This window comes from Elgaria multicarinata, chromosome 1 (assembly GCF_023053635.1).
Source record: "Elgaria multicarinata webbii isolate HBS135686 ecotype San Diego chromosome 1, rElgMul1.1.pri, whole genome shotgun sequence".
Taxonomy (NCBI): domain Eukaryota; kingdom Metazoa; phylum Chordata; class Lepidosauria; order Squamata; family Anguidae; genus Elgaria; species Elgaria multicarinata.
This window is the reverse complement of record NC_086171.1, coordinates 117,516,719-117,535,059: the sequence shown is the minus strand read 5'-3', so window position 1 is coordinate 117,535,059 and position 18,341 is coordinate 117,516,719.

The following is an 18,341-nucleotide window of genomic DNA, read 5'->3' as shown; positions in this document are numbered from 1 at the left end:
AAAGGACTCCATCTCCTAACAAATATCTAGGTGGTATAGGAATCAAGTGATGATGGTTTATAAGAGATGAGATTAGTGTGGGAGGTGTGGCTCTCCAGATGTTTTGGTTTACACAACATCCTTCAACATTGGCTATGCTAGTGAAGGCAGATTGAAGTTGTAGGCCAAAATTTCTGGAGGGCTACAAATTGTCCACTCGTGGGCTAGAGGAGGATCCAAAAGAAAACAAAACTCAAGAATTTTCTTAAATGAAGTATATTCAACAAACCCGTACAATTACCCACATAAGAAATTATCCCTAAGTGGGATGCTAACACTGCCCTATATCACTGCCCTTGAAGTGATATACTTGTGTTCAAATAATGTCTCACAAAAATTGTTAAGAACATAAGAAGAGTCATGCTGGATTAGTTCAAGGGTCCATCTAGTCCAACATTATGGCCAACCAGCTGTCAACAAGAGGCTCACAAGCTGGACACAGGTGCAATCGCACCCTCCCACCCATGTTCCCCAGCAACTGGCATACATAGGCTTACTGCCTAGTCTATCTTTAGGAAAACTGTTTGGCCTAAAAATAATCAGCCCAAGCTTTGTGTGGCTTGTGACTCAGCATCAGGCACGCTGACTTAGACTGAAGTCCTATACTCACTTACCTGGGAGTAAGTCCCATTGAACTCAATGGAGCTTACTCTGAATAGACATGGAAACCACCTAATACTTGAAAAACTCAGTATCTAAACTTTTAATTCGCACTATCCAACTAACTGGATTCACAGTTCACAGCCTTTTTAAAAATCTAAATTCCATTGGGATTATCAGCATAAACCATTCCTTCTTACTCTTTAACTCTTTGTGACAGACTTCTGCAATCCATTTGTCAGTGTTTGGTATAATGCACATAACATTCAAATGAATTTTATTTTTACATGGAAAGTGATAACAGCATGCAAGCTGGATCTGTGGCAAAACCTAAAAACACCACTGCGTACTAAATTTCCCCTGATGTGTCTTTAATTTGATATGTATGGCAGCTAGCTCTTAACCTTGTTAATAATAGATTCAGCAAGCAAAATTGTTTAATACTTTGCATGAAGCTTGGTTTCATTTTCTTTCTATAGCATTTTTGCTCTGGTGACATCCTGGCACTCAATGGGTTTACAGAGAGAAAGAATAGCTAGAGGTGGCCTGCAGATTGTGTGTTTTTTTTTCTTCTAACTGTCGCCCACCCCCATTTCCTCTTTCGTAACTCCTGCCTCTCACATGCACTGCAAGACATCTTTATATCCCAATCCCATGCGTGTTTAATTGGAAGTAAGCCTTAGTGAGTTGTTGTTGTTGTTGTTATTTATTTATTTATTTATATAGCACCATCAGTGTACATGGTGCTGTACATAGTAAAACAATAAAATAGCAAGACCCTGCCGCATAGGCTTACATTCTAATAGGGATTACTCCAATGTAACCATGTGTCCTACTTTATAAAGGACAGTCCTCTATTTAAAAAGTGTCCCCTATTTTGTCAAAGATAAAAATCTACTTTGGTTGCAAAGCAACTCTGTTTTATTGCGCGTAATACAGCTGAATGGAGAAAGTCCTACAGACAAAGAACTTCTCAATGGATAGTGTGAAAAGCAGGTATATTTATACATAGTAGCAACTTAACCAATTAGCAGTTCGCAAAGTTCTAAAGCAAAACAAAGACAGATCAAGGAAAACTTCTTCATTATTCCTTATCAACAGATAGCCTATAACCATCTTAATCACCCACATGTTTAGTTTTTTAACGGTTTTTAATGCTTTATGTGTGTATGTTCTGTGTTTTAAAAATAATTTAAAAAATTAAATTTTGTATTGTTTTTATCTCAATTTTATCTTGTTTTTATCTCAATTTTATCTTGTTTTTATCTCAATTTTAGAATTTCTGTAAACCGCCCAGAGAGCTCTGGCTATGGGGGTGGTATATAAGTGTAATAAATAAATAAATAAATAAATAAATTCTTCTGGCAATGTCAGATTGACCTGGATGGTCAGTCCTCCTTTTCAAGCTAGCTTATTTGTCTTCTACTATATTAAGAGGTCTTGACAGTTAGAAATCCCAATTAACCATTTCCTTGCTGATATAACAGTTTTAGCATTACAGCACATTCAGGCGCATACATTATTCCAATCCCATCATGCAGTTCACTTGCAAGAACCAAACTACATACAGAGGCCTGCGTACAGAGTGTATCAAGGCTTCTGGCCTTGTTTTCTCAGCTCCCCCTTTGAGCCTTCTAGGCCCACCAGTGACATTAAACTTGCATTGCCATCAATAGTTCAATCTCTCTCTTTCTCTTCCTCAAGCATCTCTCTCTACATAACACCAACCATTTGCTTCTGTTCTGCCTTTGTGACAGCATTAGTAGTAGGTTTAATACAGCATTTGCACCATACATAGGAAATAATATCCCACCAAACATTTGAACATCAGTGAATGGCCTTTGTGATTTTATTCCTTCTCTGGCATCTCTAGCATTCCTGATTTTGTCTTCAGGAAGATGGTCAAGCACTCTAATAGCAGGTAATAACACAGCTACATAACACGTGCCTCCTCATCCCAAGGGGAGGTGTTTGTATGCTTTATTCCCACAGACAAAATAATGACTTGCTAAGGCAGTGAACTCATAATTGCACCAAGGCCTCATCATGCACTGCATATAATATCCTGGGAAGGGCTGTCCAGAAAAAGTCCAGTTTAAGATAAAGAACCATAAGAGGGTAGAGCAGGGGCTTTGAAGTTTCTCATCAAGAGTTAGCACCTGGACAGCAGGTTGAGCAGGCACACCAGCAGTGCCAGCCCCAGGTTTTGGAGGGCCCTTGGCTAGGACACCCTCAATGTGCTTCCTCCCTCAGTGAATCTACCTTCTCACCACTATTGTCACCAGCTGTTTTGGCTCGCATCCTGTTTCTCATGATTGCTGCCACTTACTTGCTTGACAGTCACAGAGCAAGCAAGCAGTGGCAACTCCTGCTCCTGCTCCTTCTCCTTCTCACTATCACAGTTGTCTGAGTGAGAGGCAGATGAACACACAGGTGGAAATATTGGAGCAAGTCCACAGGGCTCTTTTCAGTGGGCTCCTACTGGATTAGGGAACTCAACCAGTTCCCAACTATGCCTACCCTTGACCCCAGCGCTACACACAGGTCACCTGGTCACAATGTCCCTCACTATTGTGAGATGTACTGTATTTCTATTTGCATTATAGTCATTATTTCTTAATTTGCATCTGTTCATATAAATTAACATATTCAAAAAGTATACATATCTATGTCTTTTTTTTTTTTGTCCTCTTTGTTAGTGATGCACAAGTGGCCAACCCTAAAATAATCCTAAAACAAGCCATGGGTTGTTTGAGGGTTGTCTAAGCCCACAAGCAACCGCTACCATGTTCACACAACACAATAAGCCATGGCAAGCACAACACAACTGCACTATAGGAAAATCAAGCTACAGTAGGCTGTCATGATGTGAGAAACCAAATCACTGTGGGCTGATTCACATGATTGCAGCAAGGTGTGTGCCAGGTGCACCATGTGTCCCAGTTGCATGCCAGCCAGATTTCCCTAATTACTCTGGCTGGCATGGCTTGCTGTGTCTTCTTAATCCAGGCAGCATCGCTTGGTTGAGGGATGGGGCAGCAACCCTCAAATAACAATAGCCCATAGGTTGAGGGTTGCTGCCCTCTTAAACAAACCATGCCATCCAAGTTCGGAAGACATGGAAAGCTGTGCCTGTGAGGGTAATTAGGGAAATCCTGCCAGCACCAATCAGCACACATGGCAGGGTTAACAAGCTACCATGGCTTGTTAACCACACCATGATTGCGCAAACAGGGGCTGTGTGTAAGAAGCACATTCCTAAAATATAGAGGTAGTTAGTCATGACCCAGCTGGCATCTTGTCATGTGGGGGTGGGGACTTGTGATATTAGCCATGGAAGCATCTTTGGCTTTAATTTCCCTTCTAATTCTCTGCCTAGTGTTGTTTTTCAATGGCAGGAAAATATTATGAAGCTCAGCTCCACTGACTAGCAGCTGTTAGCCACAGTTTTCATACTTGGCATTCAGCTTTGGGTTGCATTGCCAAATAGCGGAAGAAATGCCAGGAACCCAGGGAATGAGTCTATCTAAAATGGAGTGGAATCAGCACTAATTCTACAGGTGTGTTCTTCACAGGAGATCTCATGAGAAACCCCACAGGAATGGAATCAATATGTTGGAGAGGGAAGATTTCCATTTAGCTTGATTCTTGAAGAATGAGCTATTCAGGTTATGTAAGGATGACCCAAGACTCAACTACAAAAAGAAAACAACTCAAAAAAGAATCATGAGCCAATGTTGTCCTAGAAATAAGATCTTCAGAAGAAAAACCCTTTGCCATAACAATCAAAAGAAGGGAGAAATCGGTCCTCAGGATGTGGAGAGACAGTGGGCGTCGCAGTGGCTGGGGGTGAGGTGTGGGCCGGGACTGGTCCTCTAACGCCCCCCTGGTTCCTTGGGGTGGCATCTCTACCTCCATTCTCCTCATCTTTTCTCACCACCTTCACCCTTACCCAAAGAGAAAAGAAGCCAGGCGCATTAACTGCACAGCCCTGTTCTCCATGTGGACTGGCGGCATGGGCCCCAAGGCGGAAGGAAGCATTTGCATTTCTCAGCTGGAATATCCGAAGGGCTTAAAAGAAGCGCTCCTGACCTGCCAAACCAGAGCTGTGCGGCCAAACTGTGAGCTGAGTGATCTTTGTAGTTAAGAATCAAGGAACTTTCTGTCTCGCGTTCTGTTTGAAAATCAAGAACTGATCCTTGTTTTGTATTTTGTGAACCGCCAAGAGAGCATCGGCTATTGGGCGGTATAAAAATGTAATAAATAAGTAAAAATAAATAAATAAATAAATAAGATGTATTTGTACAAAGCCTGATGCATTTTGGCCTGTGTCCTTTCAAAGGCCTTCTTCAGGGGGTTGTTAGAAGATGTCTGCAGATAATCCTATCCTATAACAAAAAACTGCCTCCACTAATAATCACTGCTATAACAATCACACCTATGAAATTAGAGAGAGAGATTAGTAGCTGCTAGACTAATTTATGTTAAATATGACCAGGGAAGAAGGAAGAGGAGGAATAAAATATTTTCCCTCATTCTTTGATACATTGTCAAATGTGAGTGAAAAATAAAATTCCACACATCTGATTTTATTGTTTTTAGTATAATACTTAAAGCATTTTAAAGGAAGACAGATAATTAATTTTAACTAATGGCACAAGAAATAGACTGAAGGTACATGATACAGTTAACTTGCTGAAGCTAAGCAGGCCTGCATCTGGTCAGTACATGGATGGGAAACTGTCTTGGTTCCCAGTGGATACCATGCCAACATATGCTCCAGAGAGGAAAGGCAGGATATAAATGTAATAAGTAAATAGTGGTAATGGATGTAGTGTAATTGTGGAGACTGGAAGTCATGAACCAAGAAGTGTCCAGTTCAAATTTTAGTTCAGTCATGAACATAAGAGGTGGCCTAAGGCAAGCCAATCAATCTCAGTCTCCCAACTACAATATGAGGACTAACACGATTGAAACTAGACCTTATCAGATGCATGACACTTCATGCATTTTGGTTTACTAGACATTTGTGTTACTAAGAATTTACCAGGAATTTTAGGATTTACCAAAGGAGAGAATAGAAGGAGACCTAGGGCTGCAACTTTTGAGTAGTTTCATTATAATACAAACTACTATACAAGGTTGTTATAAGAACTACTGATATATAGATATATAAAGCAACACACTCACACACTGATATATAGCTCCTCAGATGTTCTACCTCATTCCAAAAATGGAGAAAGTGGACCATGTAAAACAGCCACCCCCAACCCAACATCTGCCAGATGTGTTGGACTACAACACCCAGCATTCCCAGCCAGCAGATGAGCTATGAACACATATGATGGAAGGTGCAATTGGAGGGAATGAGGTTGGGGAAGCCTCCATTAGTGTATGTGCCATTTCCCTCCCAACCCACAAGTCATGTACATTTGGAAAATATTTTGTGAATACTCTAAAAAGATAGGTTAGGCAACTGTATTTTTTCACACAATAGACGTCAATTGGTGGCTCCCCATGCACTTCCTAGGATGGCTGACACATGCCCATAGAGCCCCGCTGGGCAAGAGTGGCAGGGATTTCTGCTGCTCTTGCCTCATGACTCTGTAGGCATGTGAAATAGTCAGCAGAGCCCAGCACACAACCCAATAAAAGGAAATAATTATCATGGTGTGGAAAAGGATCACCAGATGACACAATAGTCAATGGTTGACTATTTAAGCAACAGTTGATCATTGTGTTGTCCGAACCCTGTATCTCCTTGGTGTTTCCAGAACAATTTGTATAATGATATGGAAAAAATAATACAAAATTGCCGAAGTACAATGAAATAAAAGACATAAACAAACAAAGGTTTCTGTGACCCAATAATTCTCTCACATTGAGTAAGACCAAATTCAAAATATGGAGGCATTTATTGTTCATGGTCCCCAACTTGTACTTACTGAAAGCTTGTACTTCCTGTGGCCCTTTCTATACCTGGTTTTTTTCCCCGGGATCGTCCCTGGATCGTCCCTGTGCATCCAAGTGACACACAGGGATGATCCCTCCATTTTCCCAGGATAAACCTTAGGTGTAGAAAGGGCCTGTGTGGCACAGATATGGAGAAAATGAATATTGCTTTCATAGTGTATGATTATGGTATTAATATTTCAGTGTGGAACATATTCGGTGCAGCCCAGGTAAAGTTCAGTTGCAGCTCAGCCCTGAATGGAATGAGGTTTAGTCACAAATGAGGGTGAAGGCAGATGTAATATAAAAAGCAAGCTCACAGCAAATTCTTCAGCTGGTGTGTGAGCCTGGCCTTGCAACACAAATGAAAGATGTGCATACCAGGAAATTGAATGCTGGCTCAGCTGTCAATCTTGCCCTGCCTTCCATGCTCATGCAGGCTGGCTGCATTTTTTTTTTTAAGTGCCACATGGACACTCATGTTTTTATACATTCGTTCATACCTTATTCATTAAAAAAAACCCACCTCTGTCCCCCAGCCCAGCTTTTAAAAAATTTATTCACTTCCTTAATAAATTCTGTAGGCTGAATCCAGGATTTGCCTTCTGTTGACAGAAGGGCTCCATGCACAAAAAATGCCTCTGCCTGATTTGAGAGGGGTGTGTGGAGAGGTACCTCTCCTTCCCCACTGCACCACAGCTCAACCCCATCAGCAAGGTCCCCAACCCTTGGTGTAGCTTTTCCAGTGGTCTGGAGGGATTGCTGCGGGGAGGAAGGTGCAGAGAAGTCCACTTCCACCAGCCCAGTTGCACACACCTAAATCTGGATGCAGCCCAGTCTATTAAACACCATACTTTTATCTCTCACACAGACCATAAACATTAGTTCTTTAAGACCATAAAAAGAACTTAAAATTAAAACAAACTGAACCTTTCTTTAAAGTCCAAAACTGCTATAGGGATAAAGGTGAGGTTTCTTGGGGAAAACATGGCAAAGGGAGAGAACTTTATTATATTTTATTACTATCTAGCTAAGTTTTCAGAACTGTAAGTGTGCCATGAGAATGAATGAATTCCGTAACTAATGGCTCTTACAATCCCAAAGTTTTCAGAGCTGTGTGCACTGGCATAATTTGTGAATTAATAGTATAAATGATTATCACCTTACATGTTATTGAGACCCCATGGCAGGACTCATACAAAATAAATAAATCACGACACCATTCTCAAATTGAATATCATACATTTCCCTTTTATAAAGACATGGGCCAATACCACGGATGTACCTCTCTGTGCCAAATGTCCTTTGTATGGTGGGCTTCTCTGACAGCATATTGGATAGTTAACTTCTAGAATTTTCTGAGCTAACAGAAAATACATCCTAAGTAAGCTTAGTGTGGTTAGCAAAGGTCAAAATTGCTCCACACAAACAATTCCACTATGAGTAGAAATCCTACTCTCCCCACCCCCCACCCCCCTCGCCCTTGTGCTGCCTTAACCACTGTAGGAATATAATTGCCGTTATCATTGCTGGCATCCCTGCCATGAAGAACTACTCTGTGCTGAAGTCATGGTAATTGCTCCAGCAAACATAATGTCGAGCTCCAGCGACTTTCAACATTCCAGGTCAGGCACTAAAAAGGACGCTGCATTGAGTAGCAGCAAGGTTATTTATAGACATTCACTAGATCTGACAGAAAAATTAAATTGCATACAAAACTCAGTAATATAAAAGTAAACGTTGGCTTGGTCCTGTGTAGTGCTGATAACTGCAAAGTGGAACATTGTATCCTATCCTGATCCACCAGGGCTGCCTAAATGGAACAGACAAGGTTGAAGGAAAGCAAACTAGAGCACAGGATGCACGTCAGCAAATAGCAGGATGCAAGCAGGGAGAAGGAGGCAGATGGTCAAAGGCAGCAGTGGTGCACTCAGGGCAGGATTTGGGGGCAGATATCCAAGGTCCCACTCAGCAGAATGAGCAGGAGCGACCCCTTAAAAAGAGCCATGCTGGATCAGACCAAAGGTGAATCTCGTTCAGCATTCTGTTCGCAAAATGGCCAGCCAGCTGCCTGTGGGAAACCCACAAGCAGGATACAAGTTCAACAGCATTCTTTCACCCATGTTTCCCAGAAGCTGGTATACATAAGCATCAGTGGAGCCTGGTGGCTCCAATTTCAGTGGCACTGTAAATCTATTATGGGTTTCAGTCAGAACCAGCCAGAATTCTAAAGGAGCTATCGAAGGTCCTGAACCTATTTTGGGTATAAGGTTCAGCCGCCTCCACTGACAGGCACACTGTTTTGATATTGGAGGTAGCATATAGGCCTCAAGACTAGTAGCAATTGGTGGCCATCACTATATCTTGTGGAAATGAATTCCATAGTTTAACTATGCGCTGTGTGAAGGAGTACTTCCTTTTATCACTCCTGAATCTCCCACTAATCAGCTACATGGCATGGCCTGGGATTCTTCTAATATGAGAGAGAGAGAGAGAGAGAGAGAGAGAGAGAGAGAGAGAGAGAGAAATGCATACCAGCAACCCCTGATTCTTCGACACACATACACACACACACACCATTAAAAATATTCCTGGTGCTCTGATCACCACCAGGCAACTGGGTTTGGGAGCTGTCATGTTGATTTTTCCATAATGCCAGTGATGTGACACTACCCTGGGGTATTAAAATGAAGGCCCCCATTCACTGTATTTTTTGGTTTGGTTTTCCCACTCAGTCATACAACAAACTTGGTGATTTCGCAGTACTGGCAAAAGTTACAAACTATATGCAATCTCAACATGATCTCCCTTTATTAATTACAGGAGAAAGAAGGCACATTCCTCAATCAATATTGTACATTTATTTATTTATTGGCCATTATGTTATTTATGTATTATGAATAGGTTGAATTTTCTATTGATAATTTGCTTACAGAGTAATCCTACCAGGTTGGGAGAGGGAGAATCCATTGTAGACCAACTGCCAAATTTGGTAGCCCTCTGCAATTCACACCAGCCAGGCAGAAAATGTGGGGTTGCAGTTTTCCTTTGGGGAATATGTTTGGGGCATTGTTTTCTTTTTTAACTTGTTATACTTTCCCCTCCCACATTTAGCTTTGTCCTCCCATTGCTCTCAATAAACTACCTTGGTTCAGGGGTTGGGATACTCCCCACCAGGTTCTGGGGGAGTGTCCTCTGCTGACAGCTCATTCAGGGATGCTTTAAGGTAGATACCTGCAATGAGCAGGGGGTTGGACTTGATGGCCTTATAGGCCCCTTCCATCTATATGTTTCTATGATTCATACAACTGGCAGCCACCACACTATTGTTGTTGCCTCCAGGAGGAGCCATAGAGACCCAAAGACTCACGGCCCAGCCATGACTTCATGGAGGTGTACACAATAGGCACCTATGTAGCTGCTGCAAGTTGAGCTATCACAGCAGCTATAAAAGTAACAAGAGGAGGTTACCTAGGATGTTATGAATACTCAGCAAGCAATAAGCAGGGGAGGAGATAGACTTGGGGTGCTTCCAGACAGAAGTCTCATAGCAAGGCCAGCCCAAGATATTTTGCTGCCTGAGGCAAAGAAAAAGATAGCACCCCTCCCACTCCATGTACAAAAGCCAACTGGATTACCAGTTGAATCTTTCTGCAATAGTGATGATGGGACACCATCCTCCACTGCACCTGTACACAGCAGTCTAGCTTTGGGGCACCATGTCCTGCTTTGAACTGAGTCCTGGCTCTCTGCTAGCCAGTGCAGGGACATAAACATGGGAGTGGTCAATTAAGCAGGCAAATGGTTAAGCACAGGCAAGCACTCAAATATGTGGGGTCAGGCTAATCCAGGAGTGATCAAAAGAGAAGACAGGGTCAAAATACTTAGGCAGTCAGACACACTGTTCAATCCAGAAGCAGAACCAAGAAGGAGTCCAAGGCCAATATCACAGTCAGTGCATCAGTCATAGGGCAAGGTACAAGGCACTAGAGCTGTTAGAACACGGTTATTTCCAACAGTGGCTAGGCAGTCACTGGCTGAGTTTGGACAACACGCTAATCAACCTGGGGTGGTGGTAATAGGAACAGAATGGGCAACAACTGTTGATTACAGTATCATCCAAACTCAGCCATTGAAGGCTTTTAACAGCAAAGCATGTTGTACCACCCACAGCTCACCTGCAGCATGTTACAGCTCTCTGGTCAGAGCCCTGTTCATTAGGAGCCCCTTTCCTCCTGATTAGACCTCTACTGCAGCCTGGCACATCACCAAGATTCCCTGAGTTGGGCCTGCCTCCTCTGGTACCATTGCTTCCTGGGACCTGGGGGGTGCTCAGCCTCCTCCTCTGATGCAGAGTCCCCCTCTTCCTGAGCAGCTGGATCTCAGCAGGCTCCCCCACAGATTCAGGCCCCTGTTGCAGTGCAGGACCTGGGCATCATCGTCTGTTGGGACTTCTAACTTGCTTCTCAGATGAGGAGTCCAATGGTGGGGCATGACACAGGGCAGGCCATGTGGCACACTGTTCTGTCCTCCATCACATTGCTGCCACCTTCCAGCATCTGCTGCCTGGGGCAACTGCCTCACTCTGCCTAATTGTAGGGCCGGCCCTGCCTTCTAGTGCTACCAGTCCGAAGGCATTGTGCAGCGATTCCATCTTTTCCACCTTACCAGATTTTCTGGGGTAAGAAAAGAGATGGAAGAAGTGTTGGTTAAGACATGAGAGGGCTACAAATAGAAGTCATTGCCATCCAGGGCCCTCTAAAATTTCATATGTGAGGCAGGGCAATTGAAGGATAAAGGCCTCATCTAGAACAGGGGTGGGCAGAAAACAGTTCTCCAGATGTTTTGGACCTCAAAAATCCAATCTTTCCATACTAACAGGGCCTTCTGGGAGTTGAAGTCCAAAACATCTGGAGATCTACCCTTTGCCAACTCATGATTTAGAAACACCTATGGAGACCTGAAACTTCCCTTCATACATACATACATACCAGTTATTCATTTCCATCCCTCTTCAGGCTGGATGGAATGGCCAGAGCAGATTTCAAAATTCCAAAACAGAACAAAAACAAGATCAGAGGTTTAACTAATCTGAATTCTCAGCTTGTTAGCATTTCAAAGTCAATTCTGAAGAATTCTGAAGGTAATTAAAGTGCTGATTAGTGCTAGAAATAATCCTGTAAAGCTCTGTGCTTCTCTTGCCCTATTTAGATGATGCAAAGACCTCATTCTAGTCAGAGGAGGCAGAAAAAACCCACTAGGGTATAAGGTATATTGTAATGAGACTTAACAGCCTCCTTTCTAAATAGCATATAAATATTGCACATTTTAAAGACAGGGAAAATGTGTTCTACATGCTCCTTCCCCAGAAAGCTGGTTTATTAATGTGCTGATTATTTTGCTAGAAACAGTGAAATCCTTATGGGCAACGGCGGCAGCAACAGCACTGGAAGTGCCCTGATATATGTTTATGCACATCTCATTTTAACCATAATGTTTTAAAACTGCAATCATTGAAGTCCCATCTGTTGTTACCGCTAGTCAAGAGGACCCTGTCAGCAGCAGTGTATAATAAAAATGGCCTTGGATTTAAATTTTCTAAGGCCTGTTATTTGCTCCAATCAAGCATGTAATATATGCTGTATCAAAAATAGCACTTTCTCTCTAGGCAACATCATTTGTCAAACTAAAATGGACAGCTGGGGACCAGTATATATTTTATACTCCAGGCATTTTGGGAATGGGATGGTGGCAGCCCCCACCCCACTGCACTCTATTTCAGCCTGTTGAACCTCAATGGCCTTATAGGCCCCTTCCAACTCTACTATTCTATGATTCTTTTCTATGTGGAATTGGGGTGCAGGGAGGCAACTTTGCCTCAGGCAGCAAAATATCTTGGGCTGGACCTGCATTAAGGAAAGCATCATGTCAGGGGACAGCAGAACAGTTGAAAACCACTGTGTTAGTTAGAGCAGGTCATAATCTCCCTTCTTGGGGTTGTTGTGAAGGCATTATGGATGCCACCATGAGCTTCTTGGAACGAGTTTAGGATGCAAATGTGATAGATGTGTATCTATAGAAAGATAGGTTTGAAATAGGATTACATGGATGATTTGAGAAAGCAGTCTTATCTATGTCACCAACTGCATCATGAGAAGAGGCTTTAGTTGCAAATGGGCCGTCATAGGTGACCAAGACATGGGGCAGTATACAGTTTGGCACCACCACAAATGTAAATTATATTGCATTAGTGATTTCTAGTGTGAAGGCAATAGTGCTTGATGGCGTGACACATTTCCCCAGAAACCCTGTTGCTCCAGCAAATACTATTGGTATTATGCTAGAGATTGCTTAAGATAGCACAATGTAATTTATATACTGCCCACGATGACATAGGCCTTAGCTAGACCTAAGGATTATCCCAGGCAAATGGAGGGGTCGTCCCTGCCTGCTCCCGGGATATCCTGTGTGTCATTTGGATGCACGGGGATGATACCGAGAAAATCCTGGGATATAGGCCTGGTCTAGCCATGGCCTTAGTTGAAAAGTGGTAACAATGTTTTCTGACAGAAGGTTAGTGGTGAGAGCCATTTCGAATTCAATCTTGTTCAATCTACATGAACAAGAATTCTGTGCAACCCAAAGGCACACTACTCTTCTCCCCCAATTTGGCTGGTCAAATTTTGAACTATTTTTTGACTCCGACATGCTTTTAACAAACATGCTTAACAATGAGTAAAGACATTTTTATTACCACAGCATTTATTATCTTATCCTTTTAATAAAATCTAAATTAAATAGCCATCATGAAACAATTGCAAAAAGTTGCAATTTCAAACATCTTTGTCACAGAGCTTGTAGTACTGATGTTTTGTTTTTGTTTTTAAAGAATATCAAAATATATACTCATTTAACTGCAATGTAAGGATTCTCTTACAGGAGCAATGCCTTTTATACAGTCACAGAAACAATTTCAACAGCTCTACAGCTTTCTCTCCAAAGAGGTCATTTATGCTTACAATGGGATACCTCCCTATATATGCGCACATATATCTGGGCTAAATTACTGCACCTGTCAAGTCTCCTGTGTAGCGTGGCTCCATCTAATTATGTTGTAAAACCTGCTCATTACAAAGAAATGGTCTTTTCGGTGACTGGTGGTTGGGGCAGGGGGGTTGTGTCATGGTCTATAATGCTAAATATATGTTAAAAGTGACAGAGTGAAAGAGTTTAGTATATATGTTAGAAGAATAGGAGAGCGGGGGGGGGGGGCACAGGAAGCAGAGAATTTCCTTTGCCCTAAGGGGTGAATGGGGCACTGCACACATTACTGTTTGATTTTATTTAGCAAATCAGGATGAAGTTCAAGGTCGATTTTCTTTTTCTAGAAATGGGCCATTGCACAGTAGTGAAACAAAGCACACAGAGCTGTCAGAGGAGAGAGAGGAAAATAATGTTCTGTGCTGAGATAGGATAATCACTTTGACACAAAAGCCTTACATAGATAGCCCAGAGGTGAGCAACCTGGGGCCCTCCAGATGTTTTGGACTACCACTGCTATAATCCCTGACCATTGGCCATGCTGGCAGGAGCTTATGGGAAATGGAATCCAAAGCGTCTGGAGGGCAGCAGTTTGTCTACCTCTGAGCTAGCCTATTATTAATAGTCTTTGAAGTGGGAATCTCTGAAACCTGTAACACCAGCCATCTTGACTACTGGAGCCCAGCATTTTCAACTATGAAGGCAGGAAGAAAGGCAGTGAGCAAAGGTGCATATACTGACTGCTAGGGTAGCCACGTGCCCCATTTTGCAGAGGGCCACCCTTTCCTTGAAGGCACCCTCTATTTGAAGGGCTGTTCTGTTCAAATCCAATTTCAAGGTAATGAACCATAAGAGCTGTTGCACCTGGGTAGCAGGCTGAACAAGCAGGCACACAGGGTCACCTGGACGCAGTCTCCCACATTGTCTTTCTAACTAAATTATCATGACTTTTAAGTGTGTGTGTGTGTGTGTGTGTGTGTGTGTGTGTAAATAAGCATATACAAATGTCAGGCAAACCACTGACCTTTTTTCATTATGCATTTCCTCATTTTTGGCGATTCTGACTACTGATGTCACAATGGCCTCTTAACTTTCCATTGAGGGAGCAATTTACTAAGGGAATGTGGCATTTAGGGGACGCTATCAGATGAAAAATCGCAGGTTTCTTCAGACACAATCAATTACACACACACCCTCTCTGCTTTCTAACAGTCCCTTCTCCTGCTGCCCATGCTGGTGAAGCAATTCAACAGGATGAGGTAGACAGGTACATTCACAGAGGTGTGAAACCTATTTATTTATTTTGTGACCAGTGGAAAACTTATGAGAGGGATTACAATTGCAGCTTCAGGTCCAACCCTTTCCATGTGTCCAGTGTTTGAATGTTGACAGGGCCGGTCCTATCATTAGGCAGAGTGAAGCAGTCACGTCAGGCGGCAGGTGTCGGGAGGGGGCAGCAAGGCATTGGAGGAGAGACTTATGTGCCATGCAGCCTGTCCTGCATACCCTAACTTAGCCTGATGCTTTCAGGTGTAGTTGAAGATGCTGTCCAGTCATCAACCCTGAAGACATACTCATCTGCCAGAGTGGGTTCTATCTTGTTCTTTGCCCCAGGCAGCAAAATGCCTTGGGCTGCCCCTGCATATTGATCATAATGCCTGTATTATGATCAATATGATCAATAATGCCCTAAGCATAGACTTCAACATATCTGTCTTGATCCCAACATATCTAGCAACACCAGGAAAAAATCCATTGCACAGATTATATAATAGGTTCTGATGTGTGTACATAGACCTTTTTACATGTATTATAATCAATGATGGGCATTGAATGGTAAACAACCTCTCACATGAAAAATTAAATAAACTGGTATTCATTAGGTTAGACCTTAAAAAAAAAAAAGCATTTTTGTCTTAGTCCATTTAAGTTACCAAAAAATGATGCATGTAAACTCTCTTCTGTGTACATCTTTTAAAAAATCCGAGGGAAGGAAGAAACTAACAAGACAGCTCTGGGCAATGCAATGCTATATCCATTGGAAGCATTGTTTTTTCTCCATTTTCCTTCCTTAGCAGCTGGCCAGAAGGAACTAAACTTAGCAATACTGAGGTGTGGGAAACCAGATAGCACATTCTAGAGCCTGAGAGGAAATGCAAGGCTCAGTGTGTTTGAGGTTAAGATTAATGCTCGACTTCCTCCAGGGCTATTTTAAACAGTGGTAAAGGATGGCTTGCTTTCTTATAACAAAATGACAGATGATCAAAAGGTTGACTATGATCTGTATGTCAGGCATCCGTGCCCCTGTTGTAGCCCTTTACTTGACAGGAGCATTTGAACACAGTGGCTTCTACTTCCTCTCCTCTTTGTTTATCCAAAACATGCCGGTAACTGGGAAAGGCAAAGGTATCAGCTGAGGAATGACTGGTGGACTTTGAATGTGCCTGCAAAGAGAAGAGCAGCTGGCTTTGTTTTGGACAAAGTGCGAAACTGAGGGGACTGGGAATACTGCCGTCTCACTACTGAAATGTATTACGGTGATGTAGTCCGGAGGGACACTCTGGGATGCTAAATCGCTTAAGTTCGACATCCCAAATGGAGCAGTGTAGCTATTGATAGGGTGGAACTACTTTGGGTTGGATCCAGGATCTACATTCCACGAGGGTAGGAGCTCCACTTGTGGAAAGTCCCTCCATCCTATTTTGGGGGATCTCCTCTTCTTTCCTTCCATCCCCCACACAAACCACAGCTCACCCCATTTGGTGGGGTCTCCTGACTCTCTGTGTAGCATTTTCAGGAGGCTTCAGGGTCTGCACGGTTGATCCAGCATAAATCTTTGTCTCCAAGCCACCAAGTTCCTCCTCATATTCTGGAAGCACAGATAAGTTTGTCAACATGTTAGAAAAACTCCTGGTGTTCTTCAGTCCATATGTTAAATGTGAAAGGCATTTTTCTTGGTAGATCCGCTTAGTAATTTTTTATTTTTATTTTTTTGTATCCGAACAATAAGCAAGGGCAATGAGCACATAAACCCATAAGGAAACAGGAATTTCCTGGTATGCTAGCATGAAGCATTGCTGTGAAAGGAAAAACAATGACATAACTGCATTAGAGATGTCTGTTTGTCTTTTATCGTCTTTCTTTCCACCTCATGTTCTAATCAGAATTTAGGATCTACTGCTGACATTTGATTGGCAGCAGGAAAACCAAAAAGAGCTACACACAGATCATAGGGGCAGTTCACACACCAGCCCAGCATATCAACCCTAGAGACTATGAGGGGTGCGAGTACATGGGTACTTCTGAGCTATCATAACATGCTATGTGATCAGGGGGTGCCTATACGAGGGGAAAGCCCTGGGTTGGCTCCGCAGTGACGCTAGGTCATTTATAGGACACAACAGCTATTGCAGAGCCATCCCAGGGCTTTCCCCTGAAGCTCTGAATTAAAAAAGTTGGGGACTTACCCTGACTTTTTTCTGTGGAGCAAGGCGACAACAATGCATCTCCATCTGTCGCCTTTCTCCAGACTTGCAGCGGAGGCACATCCTGGCCAATGGCAACTCCTGATTGGTTGCCATTGGCCGGACAGGGAGGAGGGGTGGGCCAGCAAGCCGAATGGCCGCTGGAACACCTCTGGGTGTCCTGGGAGAAGGAGGAATGTGTTGTCCACAATACTGAAGTCTACCCTTACTCAATACCACACAAGGTAAGGGGGGAAACGGGGAGGGATGTGCCGAGGCACAGCGGGATTCCAGGAGGGGATCTACACTAGTCAAGTTAGAACGTGTCTTACCGTTTTTAAGTTTGCGTTTGGTAGTATTTCGCCACATGACATTCAGTTTGTGACGTTTTATTGTTGTCTGTTGTCCAGTTTTTATTTTGAACTTCTCTGAAATAAGTCGTTCTATTTGGTATGATGTGGCCGATTTCATCGTATTAAATGGGTTTCCTGTAGTTCTTAATTAGCCAATCGCATTTCTGGGGGGCATGTATATGTAATTTCCACACCCAAAGTTGGAGCAGTTTTTTTCTTTCAAGCCTCTTTTTTGCAGACACTTTTAGTTTCACTTTTGGGAGGCTGCTGGCTGGATCATTTGTAAGTGGAGGATTCTCGGAGAGTAGAGGAAGTGGGACGGGAAATTGGCAGATGGGGAAAAAGAACAAACGGATTTCTTTTCTTAGTGTGGCCAAAAGGAATGCATTCCCATAGAAAGAGAAAAGTAAGTAAACGTTTTTAAAACTGCTACGTTTTAAATCATTCAAAAACAAAACATTCAATGACTGTAAAAACAATGTTTCATATACTAGTGTAGATCCCCTCCTGTAGTGGCACAGCAGGGCAGCTGTTCCCTCCTTTCCCATAGTTACAAACTATGCCAAGGAGTGAGCATAGTTACCGTGCTCATTCCTTGGCATGGGGACAAGCACAGGGAGGGCAAGCATGGGGTTTTGGTGGCTTGTGATGCCAATGTGCCATCGTCAAGACAGCCCCGTAGTGAATACTTGCACATGTAACCCCTTTTTTTCTTTCAGTTGTGGATTTTCCCTATGAACTCCCTTTCCAGCAGCTGTGAACAGAAATGGGTTCAGTCTTAAATAGAAAGCATATTTCCCCCATCCCTTGTGATTTCATCTTGCTTTACTTACATTGATGTAGAACGAACAATAGGCATTAACCATTCAACAATACAAAGGGTTCTCAATAG